Below are 22,760 nucleotides of genomic sequence, written 5' to 3'. Positions count from 1 at the left end.
AGTTGTGTCAACAAATAATTTTTTACAGTGTAGGACCACATGCAGCTAAAAGCAACCTTTCTGATTCCGTAGCATCTCTGGATGGTGTTTCTGTTTCAGCGTGTACAGCAGTTAAAGATCTTGGTGTGATTATTGACTGTAGACTTTCCTTTAAGGCTCACGTGAATAATATCACCAGGATCGCCTTCTTTCACCTTAGAAATATTGCTAAAATTAGAAATATGATGTCGTTACAGGATGCAGAAAAACTAGTTGATGCTTTTGTTACTTGTAGATTAGACTACTGTAACGCTTTACTGTCTGGGTGTGTGAGTAAGTGCATAAATAAGCTTCAGTTAGTTCAGAATGCAGCAGCAAGAGTCCTTATTAGATCTAGGAAATATGACCACATCACATCTGTTTTAATCATCTACACTGCTCTCAATCAAATCTCACACTGATTATAAAATACTACTACTGACGTATAAAGCACTTAACGGTCTCGCACCACAGTATCTGAGTGAACTTCTGTACCAGTCTGATCCTCCACGCCTACTTAGATCAAAAGCTGCAGGATATCTGTTGGTATACGTCATAAAAATGCACTGAGGTTTAGAGTGATTTTGCCTTTACTTTTCTCATAAACTTCAAAGTAAAATGACTTGAAATTTAATAGAATAATAGACAGGGAGACTCTAAATTAAAATAATTTGAAAGATTGAGCAAACCTAAAAAGGAAAATATTTAATGAGTGTTTGAATATGTGACATGATTGAAAATGCACTGATGTTTGGAGTGATTTTGCCTTTACTTTTCTCCAAAACTCCACAGTAAAATGACTTAAATTTTAAATAAGAATATAATAAACAGGGAGACTCTAAATGAAAATTAAATGAAAGATTGAGCAAACCTAACAAAGATTTTTGAATACTTGAATATGGTGAATATATGCACTGATTTTTCTGTTTCTTAATGGAAACGCCTCTCTGAAGCGTCTTTACATGTATTTTGACCGCTCCCACCACCCGTACCGTACGTTTACGATTAGATGCGCAACACAAAGAAAAGTGCGGCTGCTTAACCGTGTATTTTCAACATGTGGCCTTAACCTCAGTGTGGAAAAGCGACTGATCCGGCTGCTGCTTTTCAGCTGATACACACTGTGTGCTCGAAAGTATTTGGACACCGGTCTTTTCGAGTCAGATGTGGTTCATTAACTATTTATGCTGAGAACCTGCATGAAGGTGGTACTAAATTTATTAAATGTACTATTTACTGTTAGAACTCAACTTGCTCTGACCTCAAATCAGGCTCTAAACTGTAGCAGTTCCTCCTCCACCCACACGGGGGAGACTCCTCCATGGAAGTTACGCTGAGTTACAGGAAGTCATGTTTGGTTTCTGTAGGTTTTGTAGGTGGAATATTTTATTGCATCTCATGTAAAAATTGCAGTAGCAGTTCTACAGGATTCACGTCTCAATGAGAGAAAAAGCTCAGCTTTAGTAACTCATCCTGCTGTTTTAATAAAAAGAGAATCTCAGCATCTCCAACTAGAAATACAATGTGGATTCTGTTCAGGTTCATACAGCAGGTGATGGAACTCATCATCAGTTTGCATGTTAATGAGCTGAATGAAGCATTTATTCATTAGTTATTTATCCAGTTATCATCTGTTAACCTGTTATTTTAACAAAACCAGATTTTCTACTGCAAACCAAGTTCAAGAAAATGCTACAAGGAATTGACTCCCATGTCGTGTTTGCTGGACTTTAGAATGTAATACTTTATTGCACTGAGGTGTTTCAGTACCTAAAAGTCTACATTTAATCATATTTATGATTTTATAATGAATAATTTTTATTATATGCAGATTTACACATTAATGAAACCCAAAGTGATAAAATGATTAAATTCCTAATAATTGGTTTTGCTTAAACAATAAAATTGGCTTAAACAAAAAAACTGATCAAAGCAAGAAGCATTCATAAATCCCCCCAAAACTATAATAATAATAATAATAATAAAAAAAATAAATAAAATAATAATAATAATAATAATAATAATAATAATAATAATAATAATAACTGCAGTTGGTTGTCAGATGTCAGTCTCACACTGCCCTCTAGTGTCCCTGTTAGGACTTTCTTTTTACTTAATTCTGTACAAATATTATTAATGGTGTTTTGTTGTCTAGTTATATGTGATGTTGATCTTTTACAAAGCAAGATATTTTTCTTAATAATATTAAACTGTCTAAAACTAAAACTGTTGATTAAATCAGCTGATCAAAATTAATGTAATAAATAATGTAGAAGTAACGAGTACAGATTTAATAACATTTAAACATTTTATTTTGTCAAAAACATTTTATAAAATCCAGTTTTTATGGTGAGAAACTGCATGAAGTTAGTATTAAATTTATTAAAAGTATCATCTACATGCAAGAACTCAAACATGTTAGAATCCAATGAAAACTTGATCAAACCTCAAATCAGACTCTGAACTGTACGAATGCTATTTGTTCTGTTATTGAACTAGACACAGTGAATGTTGAGATGTTTGGGAACTGATTATTGTCTGTATATATGCAGGTCAGGGGTTTTTTCATGCTGGAACACCGTTCATTACAATGAGACGATGATGTAAGATGACGAGCCAAACCACAGGGACGAAGCTGACCGAGGTGAACCCCTCAAACTAACCCAGGAACAGAGAAGGAACTTTCTGACCACCTGCTGGTTTTGCACAAACAGAACAGAAGTTTATTTTTCTTGAGTGAGACTGCTGAAAGAAATATTTTTAAGGAGACAAAATGTTTTATGTTACAGATTTTTCTAGAACTGTGGAATCACGTCATTTTCCAGTGTATCTTTAGATTCAGACTCAATTGAACCGAAACCAGAGAACCGACTTTTTTGAGTTATTGTTACACTGTTAATAACATTTTTATTATTATTATTATTATTATTATTACTAACACATTATTAGATATAACTTTCATTATAATGAAGTTTTATAGGAAAAATTATAACTAAATGAACAATTCCCTATGTTATAATTATCTCATTCATACAACTGAGCAGTTGAGGGCCCATGATAGCAGCTCCAACAGTCATTTAGTTGAATCTTCTGAGGAGAAGTGGGTTCCACACACCAGCCATCAACCAGAAAGCAGTCTGCAAACTCAGCACCTGTTTCAGCTCTACCAGTAAGAGTGAGAGACAGAAAATCCCAGTCCTCACTGGTTGTATCCCCCAACACACCTGAAGAGAGGTGGAATCAGGATTTTACACCCCAGCCAGTCTGTAGACCATCTGTCATGGCACTTGTTGATGAGAAGATATTGGGAATGGGCTACAAACTGTTCGTTGATGACTTCTACACAAGTCCAGCACTGTTTAGAGATCTCCTACAAAATAATATCTGGGCATGTGGAAAAATTCAGTCCACAAACCCTCAAACCATCACCAACAAGCTTCTGAAAAAAGCTCCTCGAGGCCTCATCACTGGCTGAGAGAAGAGGATGTTTGTAGAATGGAAGAATAAAAGGAAGGTCCAGATGTGCTCCATCATTCACAGAGGCACTGAAGGAAGCATTGTGCTACTTTTATTTTCATTACTTTCTTCTTCTACTGTTTTTCTAATGTTCAAATACCAGTCTTATGCTTATTGTGAGAATGTTATTATTCCCAGTACATTTGGTTATCAGGCTGCTTTTCCTCAAACAGACGGAGGAGAAAAGGACTACACACAGTCTCAGAATAATGTTTATAGGAATCTCCTTTTTATTGTATTTTCTTCAAAGTTGAAATATAAACTCATTACACATGTGACTTTTAACCCGTCACTATTCTGGATTGTTTCAGGACCGAGTTCATGTATTTATATATATATATAAAAAAAAATGTTTTATGACGTACATTTTTTTCTAAGGAACTTCAGCATCTTTGGATGATGTAAAGCCCAAAGTGTGTTCTTTCAAAAGAGATGTAAATTGTGTATGTAGCACACTGTTGTCAGGAACTTTAGCATTGAAAGTCAGGAAGGTCATTTTCAGCTGTGAGGCTCAAAAGTGGGGCTGAAACCGAACAGGGTTCAAGAAACCGGGTTTATTTTCATATAAGTAACAGTATTTAGTTCAGTAAACTTAAGTTCATTTAAAGGAGAATTCAGTGCTGTTTAGTTCAGTAAAGTCTTCATTTAATCCAAAACTATTCCATTCATTAAGTTCAATTATCCTCAAATTAATATTTTACATTCAATAAAAACAAATCATTCAGTTTTCATTGATGTTCATTTAGTGAATAATGCATTTAATAAACAATTGGTTTCACTCAGAATGACGTTTTATTTTTAATAAGTAGTAAAATGTGTTTTTATAAAACTCATCTGAAGCATAAAGATAAAATGCACCAGTTGGTTAAAAGAAAACATTTAAAAGTAAAACATTTATTCCAGCTCATAAATCCTATAAAACATGCAGCATTAAACATGAACTTCCAGCAGATGAACATCTCATAATACTGTCTGGAAGTGAGAAATGTACAGGTTGTTTTACTCCATACACATGAACTTACTTTGATCAGAAACACAATCATACTCCAAATCAATTCATCAATAAAGTCAATAAAAGAATCCCAAACTGCTGTGTGTCTTGCCCGCTATTAATGACGTTATTAGAGCTCCACTACTTCTAATTACCTGCTGTGACAGTGAGCTCTAATACACATCACACTGCCACCTACTGGTCATTTATGATTCTGCAACATTCATGGAGTCACTCCGGTCAACTTCCGGTTCTCAACTCGGATTCACTCGCTTTATACACAGTTTACAGCCGTTTTTATCTTATTTATGACTGTAATATCGCTCTTCTCTCAGGAAGAACAGAAAAGCTGTGAAGACATGATATTTTATCCGCTCTTTACCTCTGTAATGTGCGCATGCGCATATTGTCCAGTTAAGAAAGACCGAGTTACGTCACAGACAGAGGGCGGGCATCTCCTGTGACGTCACAGTAAGGCAACGTCAATAATTGGGAACGAGTCTCTGTTTCTCTCATTTCCGAGGTTTTTGCTTGTGAGTAAAGAGGCATAAACATGGAGCTCTTCAGAAGGTTGAGAGTTTTTTCAAAGCAGAAGAACGAAGAAAACTAAGCAGATTGCTGAAAAGAAGGAAAAGCTGGAACACATGGAGAAAGTAGTGAAAGACTTGGATGCATTTTCTCTTCTAATGATAGAGAAGATAACAGAAGAGAAAGAAGAGAAAGCCATTCTGCTACAGACGGTGCAAAAGCTGGAGGCTACTTTGGCTTCTGAGCGAAAGCAGCAGGAACAGAATATAACTGAGAGAAGCCAGAGCTGGGCGAGAGAACAAAAACAACTGGAGGAACGTGTTGCTCAGCTTGAGGTCAATTTGGAACAGACCACCATGGAGCTCCAGGATACTGGTGTCATTATGCCATGGCTTGGGAAGTCGGGATGTTGTTAATAAATGTGAACTGATTTAATGTCATACAGTGTGTCTGTGTTCTACATTACAGTGGAGTCTGAGGTTCGGTTCCCAGCACGTTGTTTCCTTACATTTTTTTATCCAGGGCCCAAAATCTTTCCACTGATCTCTCACACATTTAGAAAGTGATCTATGCAGAGCTGAACATCTCACCATGAATGATGACATACAACATACAATACAATACAATACAATACAATACAATACAGGTGTGAACCTACCTGTCATGATGAGTGTATTTGTAAATTATCCGCTAGGTGGCAGTAATGGCACACTTACCGGTAAGCTGTAGAAGAACTCATGTAGAAGTGATGATGTTACAGTGCAGTTGTTGCATGTGCAGACCTGTGATGGAGTAAAAGAGATGTTCCTCACTAAGAGTTTTCTACACTGAAGTAAGAAACATACAGAGAGAGAAGACAATTGTGTCTTGTTGTTGGTGATGTATTTTATCTAAACAGTGTATTTTCAGTCTGTGGTAACGTTTTGTTTTTTTCTGCAGACTGATTATGATGATGGTGACAGCATGGCCAAGTGTTTTGTCTCATGACGGCTCTTTGACGTAGCTTCTTGTGTTTGACTTGTTTGCCGCAAGTTCCGTGTTTGTATTTCTTTTAGCGTTTTCAAACAAACTTTACTATTTATCTCTCCTTTTTCCTTTTTAATAATCCAGATTGTTTTTGTCGTCCTGACTTGTGCCTGTAGTTAGTTAACTCGACTATCACTAGTGTTGACTATATTCACTCACTCTCACTTTATCACATCTCTGTATCTTAACTCTATCTGCTATTATAAGCACTATGCCGGCTGTGTGTCTGCCTTTGGCCTGCACCCCAGCAGAGTTGGAGCAGCAGTGCTATCAGATAACATCTCTAGGATACTTCACACCATCTGACTGGTAAGACATCAGGAAATTTACGACTATGAGAACATTTATACAACAAACCAAATAGTTACAAGTTCACACACAGCCCAGTTTATAGAAACCGTATCTATTCCTCATGTAGTAAAACCAAGAATTAAATACACAAGATCCAGAAATAATCTTATTGCAGTTAAAACTAAAAAATGCCAGATAAGCAAACACCAAAAAGTTCTAAAGTTTGTTTTTTTAAACATTAGATCACTTGCACACAAAGCTACAGACAGACGCTAAAAGCTGCTAGAGCTGAACACCTGAGCGAACTCATAGAAAACAACAAAAACAATCCCAGGTTCCTTTTCAGTGCTGTAGCTAAATTAACTACAAATCAGGGATCTGAAAAATGTGTTCCATCACAGTTTAGTAGTGAGGACTTTATGAATTTCTTCACTGAAATAATTGATAACATTAGAAAAACAATTGTGGCAGTTCAACATCTGACAGCATCTCCTGACACAATCTCACCTACACCAACTCCACATCTACACTGTTTTACATGTACAGGACAGGAAGAGCTGTATAATGTTATTACCAAAGCTAAATCAACAACATGTCAGTTAGATCTCATTCCTACTGATCTATTAAAGTTAATGTTATATACAGCTGGTGAGCCTCTTCTCAATATTATTAACTCCTCACTATCTTTAGGTCACGTCCCTAAATCCCTCAAGTTATCAGTCATTAAGCCCCTCATTAAGAAACCTAATTTTGATTCACATACGATATTGAAGTGTTCCACCTGCTTTACTCCACTCCTACTGCTATAGCGCCCTCTACCTCCACCCCACCATTATACAGCCTGCACTTTTATGTAATTTAAAAATACCTTTATATGTCATTATCATCATTATTATGTTTAAGTTCATAATATACAATATGTGTCTTTACAGCCTGTATTTCAAAGTCCATCTCCTTCAGCCAGTAATTCATCTGCATCCAGTTCTTCATCTGCATCCAGTCCTTCATCTGCATCCGGTCCTTCATCTGCATTCAGTCCTTCATCTGCATCCGGTCCTGCTGTTTCTTCCAGTTCTGCTCCTTTAATTATTTCTTGCTGGTGTTTTGAGCGACTCATTTTACTGTTTATTTTTGTGGATTTACTACTATTATAATCTATAGTTATTTATGATTAGGTTGTTGTTTTAATCCCAATTAGGGACTTTTTTTTATCATTTTACTTGATTATATCTATTGTTAAATAACCTTTAATATATACATAGTTTTGTAATATTTGTATTTTGTGTGTTTGCATCTATTATAATTTATTTGACATTTTTGTAGCATTTTCAGTAATTAAAAATAAAATGTTTTATCGTTCATAAAACAGTGACTCGTGAATTATTCTGTGAACCTGCTGAACCCCTTATCATCTTTATTATTATTATTATTATTATTATTATTATTATTAAGTAGAATATAAATAAACAGAAATACAAAACATGTCCCATATAATAAACTTTTGTTAAAAATGTTAAAGGTTAAATAAGTACATTAAGAAAATAAATATACATCCATTTTATGCCCCTTTATTGGAAAAATTAGTCAAATCATACAGATATTAATTAACATGAGTGACAAGTGATGTATTTTCATTCACATCATCAGTAGTTTTGTGCACTATTGGGGGATTTATATACATCGATCTGCCAAAAACCATAACAAATGTGCATCATCTATCTATTTCCTTTCACTTTTTCCTCTATTTCCTTCTTCCCCTTCTTTTCCCCTCTTCCCACCCCTTAACAGACTATTGATCTCCAGCTTCACACAGCTCACATCCTCAACTCTCAGTCTCACACTGCCCTCTAGCGGCACTATCAGGACGTGCTTTATGCTCCATTCTGTACTAATGTGACTTCTGTTTATTTTAATTCTGTAAGTTGAAAATGTCTAAATTATTGAACTATCCAATTCTAAATGAACATCAACTAGCATTAAAACAAAAATAGAGAAAATAAAGGTGTAGTTGTGTTATCACTTGGACTTTCACTTTGCAGTCTGTGCAAAATAGAGCAAATTAATTTCATAAATCTTTTCAAAACGGGGTTGTAGACTGTCACTCTCAAGTCATGTTCAATATTAAGATGAGATCTGTATTTAGTTTTCAGTGTAGCAACATCTGAAAAGTCTCAGAGATAAGATGTGGCAAAAGGAACAGGATAAAACAAAACACAGTTATATTTTCTTTAAGGCTGAATTTTTGGTTTAAGCTCCTACCATCTACCTTTTTTGTCTGCTTGTGCTGAACTACCTGTTTGTTTGTTTTTTTGTGGTCAATGTCACAAATGTATCCATTGAATATATTTTTACAACATTGTTTGTGGTGCTTTGAGTGTATAAACGTTATTCATAGTGAAAATCATTAATGAAGAACAAATAAATAAATAAATCCTTCTGTTTATTGCGCCCCACCTGTCATGTCTTTATTCTCCACTAGAGGGCCGCGTCCCACACTTTGAGAACCACTGAGCTAGGCTAATTAGCCGGCTAACTAATCTTAGCTTCAATAGTTTTCATCCTCGTTCTAAATATTCTGCATTTGGTGCACAATAAATAAACTATAATTGTCTTAATAACGAATATATTTATCTTTTGATAAACCTTTAGTCAAATATTTTAAGAAACTAGTTAACACAAAAACAGCGCTAGCAAACACGGCTAGCATAAGGCTAATGATGATGGCTCCTACACCATTAGCCGAAATGTCAATTTCTGCTCACTGCAACATTTCTGGAAATATTATCGCTTTTTTATTCTTAATTTTTTAGTCAAATTTAGACTCAATACATTTGTCCACACAGTGTAGATCAGGCGCAGGATGTAGAATCACTGAAAGCATTTTAAATGGGATTCATTGGTCTGTTTTGTGTACATGCAGGATTCAGGACCATTTTTATTTTTATCTTATTGATAATTTAAGTAAGTTTTGTATTAAAATAATATTTCTATAGTGTTCGTGATTTAAGTGTCTGTGATTCATGTGTCCAACTGGTCATGTGACCAGTGTAATACTGCAGAAAAGTTTGTATGACGTCATCATAAAAATTCTAGTATCTTCTTGACAACCATCAAACAAACACACAGAAGCAATAAAAGCAGCAGCAGCTACTGATAAACATTATAACTGTTCATCTACTACTGACTATTAGGTACCTGATAAGTAGCTTTGCTATATATATATAGTTATTCTGAATACGTTTTAGACTGTTTTGTGCTTTTTGTTAACTTTATTTTTGTACTGAGAAATGTAGAAATGTAAGATCCTTTAAACCTGTATGTTTTACAATCTTTCAACATTTCAGAGTAGAAACTGATTGTAGTTCACTCATACTGATGTTTTTCTGTTTAAGACTGTAGGTTTGGTGTTTTTTCTCTTGTTTATAACTGACAGTTTGTTTGTTTGTTTGTTGTTTTTTTTAGATAAAAATGAATTCGAGTATTTCAGCACTGTATGTTGGTGATCTGCACCATGAAGTGACAGAAAACATGCTGATGGAGAAATTCAGCTCTGTGGGCCACATTCACTCCATCCGGATCTGCAGGAACTGGAACACTGGCGTTTCACTCAGTTACGCCTACGTCAACTTTTACCAGCGAGCCGATGGTAATTAAATCCTCATTAAACCCCAATACACTATTTCTGCATTTATACCAGTTTATTGTCTACTTAATACTCCAGGAGTAATTTCTGTATTATTTTACTACTTTATTACGTGAATATGGTCAGGTTTTGTGCCTTAAATACAATTTGAGAGTGTTTTCTCCTCACCCATCTTTCCCCAGTCTTTTTTACTGAAATGAATGACCTGTAATGAATTTTGTTTCCTCAGCTGAACGAGCGTTGGCAACACTTAATTGTGAGCTCCTTATGGGGAACCCTATGAGAGTCATGTGGTCTCAGAGGGATTCCACCATGAGGAAAAGTGGCATCGGAAACTTGTTCATCAAGAACTTGGACCTGGAGAAGATTGACAGCATGGCCCTTTTTGACCTGTTTTCAGTCTTTGGGAAGATCCTGTCATGCAGGGTTTGTGCTTTAAACTGTTTGGATCTGAATAACATCTGTATAGCATGATTAGCATGTTTTCTACTAAAGTCCTGTATTAGATCTGTTTGATATGAATTGTGTGTTGACATGACGTGTCTCTCCTGAAGGTTGTCCGTTACAAGACGGGGACAAAAGGATATGGATACGTCAATTTGAGTCTCCAGAGGCGGCGAATTTGGCAAAAGAGAAACTCAATGGCAAACTTCTTAACGGCCATAAAGTGTAAGCTATTAATATAAAGTGTGGGTTTGGTCATATGAGTGGATTTCAGTCAGCATCAAGGGGTCATTTTTCTGGTGTCGGCATAAAGACTAACAGCAGTGTGTAAGAGGAGTGTCTCTGTTGTGTTACAGCTCCATCCAACACTTTAAGTCTCGTAAGGAGCGCGAGACTGAGAGGAACCACCACACCCAGGTCTTCATTAACAAGCAGAAGACCTTACTGAGACCAGAACACCAGGATAACACTGTCCATCCTAACGTGCAGAGGATGAAGAATGTGCAGGTAAAGACTGTACCCTAAACATCTACCACCCCATGCTGTCCACATTAAAATGATTTGATGCTGAAGTTCAATATTGCAGTTATATGGGTTACTGGCTAAAAAGATTAAAGACCCTCCTCTAGCTGGTTCCCTCAAGAGCCTCCTGCTAGCAGTGATGATGATCTGATAAAAACAAAATGAACTGAAATGTTAACAGCTGTGTGTGTCTTTGTGTTACAGACTCAGAATATGACTCCTTCACACCAAGCCAGAAGGAGAGCCAAATAAAGAAAATGCCCCAGCAGTAAACACAGTTCTTGCTGTAGAAGAGTGCACAACTGCGGATGAGAAACCAGCTCTACCTCAAGTTCCAGCTGTAGAACAGAGTCCAGCTCCATCTCATGTTCCAGATGTGCAGGATGTATCCATGGCTGCAGCACCTCAGAAGCGCTTAACTATTTACATGTTGGAGTCTGCAGATTTTGAAATGCAGATCCAGATGGCACGTAAGTGTTACACTCACACACACACACACACACACACACACACACACACACACACACACACACGCAGTTTCAGTAACACTCTCTCTCTCTCTCTCTCTCTCTCTCTCTGCAGATGATCACCTGTTGCCTCTGGTAGAGAAAATCCACCCGGCTGAAGCGAATAAAATTTCATGGATGCTGATTGGGAGTGAAAACAACTTGAAATCATGAACATGATTTCTGATCCTGATCTTCTGCAAGCCAAAGTGAGCAAACGCACACGCACACACACACACACACACACACACACACACACACACACACACACACACACACACACACACAAACACAGTAATACTATATTTAGAAATGATTTGTAATAAGTGGTTGTAGTAACGAGTGTATTATTATGTTAAATAATATTATATTAATATGATGATTAAGTTTTGGTCATGTGGTAACAAAACCCCACCCACCAATTCCTCATTTACATCTATTCATAATCACACACATCACTCCTCTATTCACTCTTTATATGCACGTGACACACGTGTGATAGAAGTGTATATGTGTGTTTGTGTGCAGGTGGATGAAATGAACATAATCCTAAAAACAGGAGAAGCAGGAGTCAAGTCGGTGAGTATCCACACACACACACACACACACACACACACACACACACACACACACACACACACACACACACACACACACATATATATATATATATATATATATATATATATATATATATATATATATATATATATATATATATATATATATATATATATATATATATGTGTAGACTAAAACTCCTCTGCATTTTTCTTTCAGGAAACAAAGATGCTCTTTGGCACAAAGAAAAGAGGAAGAACAAGAAGAAAAATATATATTTATAATAATAATAATAATAATAATAATAACAATAATAATAATCATTTAAAAAATATTATATTAATATTGCATGTTATTATATTTTTATGTTTAAATACTTTTTTTCCTTTTTATTAATATATTATTCAGGAAATAAATAAAGACAATACACAATGTAAATGTTTTGAGTGTTTTGAATCGTGATTATTATACATTTTATAAGAACTTTAAGAGGAACTTGTCAAGTGATTGTGATACACATGCATGAAAGAAGAACATTTTAATAAATATTTTCCTGAAACCAGCAACAAATCAACATCACACTTTTAAACCTTCATTCATACATATTTATAATATCAAAGCTTTTATTGTATCAATATTTTTAAAACTACAATAGCTCTTTTTTAGCCAGTGACATACAGTACAGTATTATAGCCTGATGATTTTCATTTATTTCCTAGAGATTTTATACAAATAGTTTGTAATTATTCTTTCTAATTTTATTCTGCATGTGTGATTGTTTCCTCTATTTGTGCACCAGCTCTCATAACAGTTCCTACTGCTGTAACTGTATAATAAAGGCATTTAAAACACTATAAATATATAAACCATTAAATAAAAAATGTCAACGTCCAGCTGGTTCAGCATCTCCATCATGAATTCCACTGATGCTTCATCTGCTTAAGAGCCACGTGAGCTCCATCCACCAACACTACACAGATGTGGAGCTCACTGTCAAGTACCGTTTCATTTCACTAATTCTCCAGTGCAGACCCCCGAGTAGATGTCAGAGGGGTAGAATCAAATCTGCCCTTCCCAAGTGATGTTATTGGAGTAAACATGAATAAACCTCTACATTTTCCAAATTTTCCCAAATCATCCCCTTAATAATTTTTTAAAGGAAAGAACAGTATGTAGAAATAAAATCCACCCTCCTATAAAATCTACAGCTTTAAACCCAACTTGAAATCTCACTGAACTGAAGCATTGATTCACTTAAATCATAGTACATTTGTATCATTTGTAATGTATTATTAGTGCAGTTGCAGCTAAATGTAGAGCTGCTACTAGATGAAAAGGATTAGAGGTGATGTAGGGCTTTTGTGTGTGTTTTCAGAAGAATCCAGACTCTGGTGAGGACTATGAGGTCTGTGCTCATGATCACTAAATTGACTGAAGATCACGTTCATGTTCTTAGTGGTTTTTGATGAGGAACATAATCAGGAGGCCCCCACTCTGTTCAGATTGAGTTTATAATTGTTTACATCATAAACATATAAAGTTCATATATATATATATATATATATATATATATATATATATATATATATATATATATATATATATAAATAATTAGAATAATAATAATGAAGATGATAATGGGTTCAGCAGGTTCACAGAGTAATTCACGAGTCACTGTTCTATGTACAATAAAACATTTTATTTTTAATGACTGAAAATGCTACAAAATGTCAAACGATAAAGTATAATTGATGCAAACACACAAAGGAGCAGAAGGAGCAGAACTGGAAGAAACAGCAGGTGTGGCTGCAGAAGAAGGACTGGATGCAGATGAAGGACTGGATGCAGATGGAGGGCTGATGAAGGACTGAATGCAGATGAAGGACCAAATGCAGATGAAGGACCAAATGCAGATGAAGGACTGGATGCAGATGAAGGACTGGATGCAGATGAAGGACTGAATGCAGATGAAGGACCGGATGCAAATGAAGGACTGAATGCAGATGAAGGACTGGATGCAGATGAAGGACGGATGCAGATGAAGGACCGGATGCAGATGAAGGACCGAATGCAGATGAAGGACGGATGCAGATGAAGGACCGGATGCAGATGAAGGACGGATGCAGATGAAGGACTGGATGCAGATGAAGGACTGAATGCCCATTAAGGACTGGATGCAGATGAAGGACCGAATGCAGATGAAGGACTGGATGCAGATGAAGGACCGGGTGCAGATGAAGGACTGGATGCAGATGAAGGACTGGATGCAGATGAATCACTGGCTGAAGGAGATGGACTTTGACTACCAGGCTGTAAAGACACATATTGTATATTATAATTTAAGCATAATAATAATGATGATGATGATGATGATGATGATGATGATGATGATGACATATGAAGGTCTTTTTCAATGACATGAATCTGCATTGGTACATGTGCTGAAAATGTAAAGATCTGATTTCCCTTTTGAAGAAAACACAAAATCTTTGATCCAATAAAAGACAATATGACTATAAAATATAAAAATAAAGAATGAGCAGTGATAATGTAAGTGCAGGCTGTATAATGGTGGGGTGGAGGTAGGGGCGCTACAGCAGTAGGAGTGGAGTAAAGCAGGTGGAACACTTACGACCTGGTAAAGAACAATAAAGAGTGTGGAACACAGGTTTTATTTTCCTTTAAGTCCTGGTATTTTTTACAGATTTAAATAAGAAGAAACATTGAAAATCTAACATTCACACATTAATATGTTTAATCCACAATCATCTCTGTACACTAGTGAGAGTCTGAGGGCAGAAGTGAAGTGATGTGAAGATCTATAAATATAAAACTATAATATAAAAAATTTTAATAAATGGTCTCATAAAGGCAAAATTAAAAGGCAATTTAAAAAAATACAAATCTATTGTAATTTGTTTTCTTGCTTGCCATGTTTTATCTGAGTTATGCAGGTCATAAATAAAAACTGTGCTTAAAATTTTAAAGCTTAAAAAAAAAGAAAAAAAGCCTTTTACAATAGTCTCAGTGCTTCGACTGTTTAATAACTGGATGAGAAATGGGAGTAGATAAAGCAAACATTGTTATGTATAATTAGTGATGTAAACATCACTTTATTGAGATTTTGTAAATAAAAATAAATATTGCAACAATTATTTCTGCATCCCACAGCAGAGGACATTTAAAAGCGCATGAGTGTGGTCACAAATATAGTTGTGCAGGTTCACAGTGATGTGACATGAAAGAGATGATCACCTGAAAGTCTGAAATGAACACTTTAGGAGGGTGGAATCCACAAAGACGTTTCTGTGGTCCACAGGAAAGTTTTGACTGGCCGTGGACCTGCACTGGACATTTCTCACTCTGTACAAATAAAGACCTTTAGGTTATGGTACCTGTGTATAATCATGTTCTCATACACATTTTTGTCTGCACAAACCTTATAAAACAGATCGAATCATTTCTTCTGACGGGGAACAGGTGTGTTTCCAGCTTTAGAGCCAAACCCCAGTGCTGCCAAACCACCACAGACGAGACGTCCACTCATCGTCCTCTACCGCCGCAAACGAGACGTCCACTCATCGTCCTCTACCGCCGCAGACGAGACGTCCACTCATCGTCCTCTAGCGCCGCAAACGAGACGTCCACTCATCGTCCTCTACCGCCGCAGACGAGACGTTGACTCATCGTCCTCTACCGCCGCAAACGAGACGTCCACTCATCGTCCTCTACCGCCACAGACGAGACGTCCACTCATTGTCCTCTACCGCCGCAAACGAGACGTCCACTCATTGTCCTCTACCGCCGCAGACGAGATGTCCACTCATCGTCCTCTACCGCCGCAAACGAGACGTCCACTCATCGTCCTCTACCGCCGCAAACAAGACGTCCACTCATCGTCCTCTACCGCCGCAGACAAGATGTCCACTCATCGTCCTCTACCGCCGCAAAGCAGGCGTCCACTCGCCGTCCTCTACCGCCGCAGAGGAGATGTCCACTCATCGTCCTCTACCGCGCAAACGAGGCGTCCACTCGCCGTCCTCTACCGCCGCAAACGAGACATCCACTCATCGTCCTCTACCGCAGCAAACGAGACGTCCACTCATCGTCCTCTAAAGCCTTGTGTGAAACAAACACAAACAAACAAACACAGTAACGTAATGCATATACAACAGTTACTTTAAAGATCTATGAATCTGCTGCTGTTGTTTTTAATATTGTACATCATAATAGACGACAGCATGAAAGTGATGCAACATACTGCACTGATGAGCTCACGAAAAAAACACATTAATGTAAATGTAATGCACGTATGAGAAATTAGTTTTTAAGATACATGAATCTGTTGTTGTTTATGTCGTTAACGTGACATATAATAAGAGATAGTAGCTTGAAATGTGATGCAATGTACAACTACCATGCGAAAAATACATTAATACACAATATCATACACAAAAGTTCTTTCTAATGATCTGTTCTTTATGTTAATGCAGTTGATTGTAAAGACAGTAACACATGAAGTGCTGCAGTATATTAGTACATCATGATCACCAAAGATCAGAACAACAACCAGAACAACACCATAATAGACAATAAAATACAGGAAAATATGCACTATAATATGTCTATTGTGGTTCATGTGGTGGTCATGTAGTTAATTTTACCTGAGTTTTCTCAAAGTCTAATTCCAGAAAATATACATGCTGTGGACTACAGTTGAATGCCTGGAGAATAAAAGATGGACAAACACGTGCCCAGTGTTGTGCTGGTTACTAAGAAATAGTAACTAGTTACAGTTACTAGTTAATTCATTCAAAAAGTAACTCAATTACTTTGTTGATCACTTTCACCAAAAAGTAATGCATTACTGTTAAAACTAACTTTTTAGTTACTTTTTAAAGAACCTTCTTTAATGTTCCCATTAATGCCCTTTTATGCGCCCTCTTACTTTGCACACTGCAAACACACCCACATGCACCACGAAAATGCCCTCTAATGGCTATCAGATATTATAACATTAATGCGAAAACATTACAAATACAGTACATCGTTATGTAACGCAGAAGCCCCGCCTCTCTGGTAGCGTCCACATCCCCGATTGGTGCATCAATTTTCCAAAACGAACCAATTGATGGAGACCGAGACAGAAGTACACTGCCTAAAGCCCCTTTGCCATGGAAACTGGTACACACACTGCCATTTTATTGGACAGCTGACAATTGAGACTGCGTGTGGGTAATTTACTTAAAATATAAAAGAAACTGACTGTAGACTCGAAAAGTTTAAAGATGCTGAACACAGACACAAACAAGTAATTTTTTTTTACTGTTTATTGTATTTTTTTACAAATTATTTTTTTCTGTGAAAAAAAAACCCCACACACATTTAATTTATGTAAATGTCTGCAAACAAAATCATCCTACAGATAAAGTGCACATGAACATTGTGTTCTATCTGAACGTTTCTTTTCTTTTCAAAGGAACTCTGGTATTGAAAACCAGGTTCTGGCACTTAAAGGTGTGTATAGTTTGAATGTGTCTGCTTTCAGTGTGTAAGACAGTAAAAGCACATTATTACTGCATGATACATTTCTATCAAATAAACATATAATGTGATTAGTGTGATCTGAGCACCTTTTCATATCATACTGTTAACTATTGTACAGCTGAAAACACCAGTAAACATCTGGAAATTCAAGAGCTGAAGTGCAAAATGAGAAGTCTCGAGAAAATCATCTGCTTAATGGAGGTACTTTCTTTTGATTTCAAATGCAGACATAATGAAACTTTTAGTGAGAACTGTGACTAAGTGAAACTAAATGTCATTTATCTTGTCTCTGGTTTTTGTCTTTGAACCTTAACAGAAAAACTCAAAAACGAGTTGAACAAAGGTAGTACAAAAATCTTTCTGAGGTTCTGTATATTTTGATGTGTAAAGTATTTGCATTGACAATGTAATAAACTGATGATTGTCATTGCAGAGACAAAGAGTTCCTTCACTTAAACTGACAATAAGCAGATAACTGACAAAGGAATTTAAATGTGACTTGTTGTAAACTATTTTCTGGAGGAGATACAATACGATCTTAGCGTGTGCTAAAGCTAGTATGTACGTTCCCCTTCCAAAAGTATTGGAACAGCAAGGCCAGATGTTTGTTTTGTATGTAATGAAGAAATAGTCGACAATGCAAATTTCTTTCACCATCCCAATAACCCTTAATGTATAACAGTCATGTTTCATGTTCTATAAAGAAATAATGTACGTCTCTCTGGAAAGGTGTTTGTCAGTGACAGTTTGAATCTTCGTTCCTTGATGTCTGTCCTGTAATGATACAAATAGTGGCTGCAAATGCAGATTAAAATGATGTCTAATAAATAAACAGGCACATGAATCCAGATCGTAATCCAAATTTAAATTGGGCAAAGCGATAAAGAGAACGTGGAACTATAGAAAGATCAACATCTTCCAAAAAACACACACCAAACGCTTCATAAACAGCAGCAAACAACGTCAGCTAAACCTGTTACTTCACATTGAGCTGTATTTAGGAGTCATTCATGATAGAATGTTAATCAGCCGAAGATCTTAATATGGTCACATTTTTCTTTATCCTACAAAGTGAAGTATAAATTCTGGTTATTGTATATAAAATATAAAATAATACATTCAATGTGTTTGTGTTTGCACGTATCTGATTTTAAATATCCCGTCGAGGAAATCAAACCCAGAAAAACCTGAGAGCAAAGAGACCTGCATCAGACACATCACAACCCACGACTGCTAAAGACCTCGAATCGATGCTGCACAGCACAAACACAACAAAACACAATCCTCATCGCTTGTGCATTGGAAACTCTTCATGATGCCAGTTATGATTTATTATCTACTAACTGGGTTTCTGCACTACTTAAAGGGAGTTGTAAACTTCCTGGTCTGACAGATGAGGAAAAATCGGTCACATCTGTGTTTTGTGTAAACAAGGTCAGTTATTATCTTCTGTTTTATTTAGTGTGCACAAAATTCAAACAACTTTATTGTTTAGCTTTGAATTTAAGTTTTCTCATTTGTAAAAGTGAATTCAGTGCCCTGATGTTCTTAAAATGAACAGTAGATATGGTTTGTGGTGTAAAAACGTTTACTCCAGGTTTTGGTTTAAACAAAGTCTAGTAGTTTTCCTACACATCTAATAGTTTTATATACATGATTTGAGTACATGTTTGATTTAGTTGGATTTTGGATGATCCTTTTCTTCTGCTTTTGAACAAGATCAAGGCAGAGAAAAAGTCTATGTCACATAACGTCCTGCAGTTTCTCTGTCGGGTTTATGTAGCCTTATGTCAACAGAGAGGAGACACTCATAAAGTGCACACCCTCGCCTACAGACTTCTTAAAGAAGGTGAGATTATATTAACATTTCATTACATATCTACTAAAAATGATTCAGACAGTGATACACAGAAGCAAAATGTGTCTTGTTCTTGGTTTTGTATTTCTTTCTATACAGTGTATTTTAAGTCTGTGGTATTGTTTTGTTTCCTTTGCAGACTTTCCTGAAGCCCCCAAATTAATAATGGTCATGGTGACAGCATGGCCATGTGTTTTTTCCTATGACGGCCCTTTATGCAGAGCCATACACATCGTGACCAAAATAAAAGCGGGCGGAGACATTTTATGCTTGCTCAGCAAATATCTGCACTGCGATAGGGTAAGTAGCTGATTCTTATCAACACAGTCATCAGAACAGTCAACAACTACAACAACAGTCAACAACTAGTTTTGATTCCCAAGTCTCAGTGTAATCTAGTGGAGCTAATTCGTTTTTTTGCTTCACAATTTGTGTGACATTTTCAGCCTTAATGACACTGCTGATAACAAATGCCTCAAACTGCATACTCATGTACTCATTCTAGAGCATTATTTACCCCTGCTACTGTCTGAGACATAAACCCTATAGTAAAGTGTGCTACTTTAAATGTCTATTTAAAAAATCTGTCATTCAGAGTTCATTTTCTAGAACTCCTCCTTATATTAGTGTTAATAAATGGAGTTATAACCATAAAGAGCAGAATGCACAGTTAGAGCACAACCTCCCTGTTTTGACGATCTGCAATTGTAATTGGTTGTTACCTTTCCATCATCACTATATTATTGTAAACATCATTTTAATGAACTGGTTTTTAAAGAAAATATGTTTTTTTCTGATAGGATCCTCCAGGAAACATCTGCAGCACCATCACCAGCACACTGAAGGCTCCTCTGGAAGACAAACGTCTGACATTCCAGAAGAGCCGCTGGTATGGTGATGATCTCTGTCCTACCGCCTGGGACTACGTATTCAGCCTGGATCTTCTTTGTGCACAACTGGGCTGGATGTGGACCGACACCCATGTTATTCGGTACTAAATGCAAAAACGCGTCATCGTGTTTAATTCCCAGCTTTTTTGTTTAAAAAATAATAATCATTTGATAGATTGCAGTACTACAGATGTGAGACTCATATGAGACAGTGTGTGTCTCCATAATCAAGTGGTTGAAATATTGCAAATTTGCCATCCTTGTTGCATGAACTCACAATTGGTCAATCAGTTACTGCCACAAAACACTTAATATATCCAATTTTTTATTTAATAAAAAAAGTGTTTGGCTGATCTTGAACACTTGGCTGTTGGAAACACAAACAAAGCGAAGGCAGATTAGAAACGTCTCTGTTGCAGCAGTTATCAGGCTACTTGGTAAGTTTACTGGAAATCCTGTTTTGGAGCACGTTATTTCTGGATTCTTCAGTTTTTCACTCATTGTCTTTGTCCTTCTCAAACAGGGCGACTTGGCCAACAAGGAGAACCTTAAGGAGAACCTGGCAGCATCAGTGGAAAATCTGACAAAACGCATTATTGAGTTTGGGACACAAAAAGTCTTGGAAGGTACTGTATTACTAAAGGATCACATCTTTATCAATCTGAGACAGTGTGCTGGTACCATTTTTTAAGAATAAGGGAGACGTGCAGACCTGCAGTAACTACAGGGGAATTAAGTTGGTCAGTCACACCATAAAGTTATGGGAAAGAGTAGTGGAAGCCAGGCTGAAAGAAAAGGTGACCATCTGTGAGCAACAGTATGGTTTCTTCCTGAGGAAGAGCCTTACAGACGCATTATTTGCTTTGAGAATGTTGATGGAGATGTAAAGAGAAGGTCAGAAGGAGTTGCATTGTGTGTTTCTGGATTTAGGGAAAGCGTACAACAGGGTGGAGAGAGGAATTGTGGTATTGTATGAGGAAGTCAGGTGTGTCAGAGAAGTATGTGAGGCTGGTGCAGGACATGTATGAGGAAAGTGTGACAGCAGTGAAGTGTGCAGTAGGAACGACAGACTGGTTTAAGGTGGAGGTTGAACTGCATCAAGGATCATCTCTGAGCCCTTTTCTGTTTGCAGTGGTGATGGACAGGTTGACCGAGAAGGTCAGGCAGGAGTCTCCGTGGACTATGATGATTGTTATTTGTGGTAAGAGTAGGGAGCAGAGGTGTATGTATATATATATATATATATATATTTAGCAAATAGGTTTTTTCTTGTATATTTTGAAATAAACTTCTAAATATATATATTTAGCTCGCGAGGGTTAGGGACCAAGACTGGTCGCGAATTTTCGCGACCTTTTGATACGCCCCTTCCAACCCAGTAAAAACCCAAAGAACACTACGAAATCGATTTAAATGAGTAAATGAGGGATATACATATTATATATATATATATATATATATATATATATATATATATATATATATATATATATATATATATATACATATGTACTATGAATATAATATACAGATGGATATATATGTACTATGAACAGTAATGTACAGATGAGTATATATGTACTATGAACATGATTTACAGATGAACAATAATATACAGGTGAGTATATATGTACTGTGAACATGATTTACAGATGCCTATTACTATAAACAGACATTTACAGAAGGATGTGAATGGTGAACATAATATATTGATATATTGACAGAAAACGGGTATTTATACAATTGTAAGCAGTGATAAAGCAGCTAATAGGGCAGGATACAGACAGATGTGTGCAGCAGTCTGCACTGTCAGCTTCTCATCACTGGTGTATAGACTGCAAAAGACTCGTGTGGAAAAAGTGAAAGTGGACTGTGTGAGAGCAAAGCTCCAGTTCAGAGAATTTATTCACACACACACACACATATACACACACACACACACACACACACACACACACACACACACACACTCTCTTGGTTATACAAGCATGAGGATGATGATTTCTGGAATGGTGGATGTGATTGTTCCTGGTCGCTGTCCTTATCTGGTGTGTATGGTCCAGTGTCCTTTCCCCTGGTGGGGCAGGTGATGTGCTGATAAAAGTTTGGCAGTGAGTGTAGGGTTGGCACTGTTAAAGTCAGAGGTTGTCCTGAGTTCCTGTGTGACACTATGTCATGTGTGTGTGTAAATAATGTCAGTTTTCAGATGGCTAATGTCGTCTCTAGGTTACGACTGAGCCGGGGTGGCTCTGAGGTCGAGGCCATAGAACCTGACAAAGGTCAGCGGGGTGGACCAACCCGCAGCGTCACAGGCGTCCCGGGTGACACTCATGTGCACCCGGCGCGGCCGCCACACTCCGGTGAGGCTGACGCGATCGGGCGGGGACCAGGACTGCAGCGAACAACTGCACCAACCACC

At 36.8% G+C, this 22,760-nt stretch overlaps 1 long non-coding RNA gene and 1 pseudogene across 1 annotated transcript; both read left to right on the top strand.

Moving 5' to 3' along the window:
* The first annotated feature begins 6,329 nt into the window (after positions 1 to 6,329).
* Positions 6,330 to 11,231, top strand: LOC124384473 (annotated as a pseudogene).
* Positions 11,232 to 11,647: 416 nt separating this feature from the next.
* On the top strand, positions 11,648 to 12,065 carry LOC124383757. Its single transcript, XR_006925278.1, has 2 exons — positions 11,648 to 11,694; positions 12,014 to 12,065. It is a non-coding gene; the product is annotated as an uncharacterized LOC124383757 (long non-coding RNA).
* Positions 12,066 to 22,760: the final 10,695 nt, after the last annotated feature.

Source organism: Silurus meridionalis, chromosome 4, assembly GCF_014805685.1.
Source record: "Silurus meridionalis isolate SWU-2019-XX chromosome 4, ASM1480568v1, whole genome shotgun sequence".
Taxonomy (NCBI): domain Eukaryota; kingdom Metazoa; phylum Chordata; class Actinopteri; order Siluriformes; family Siluridae; genus Silurus; species Silurus meridionalis.
Note: the sequence above shows the minus strand (reverse complement) of the source record. Positions and strands in the feature narration are given on the sequence as shown.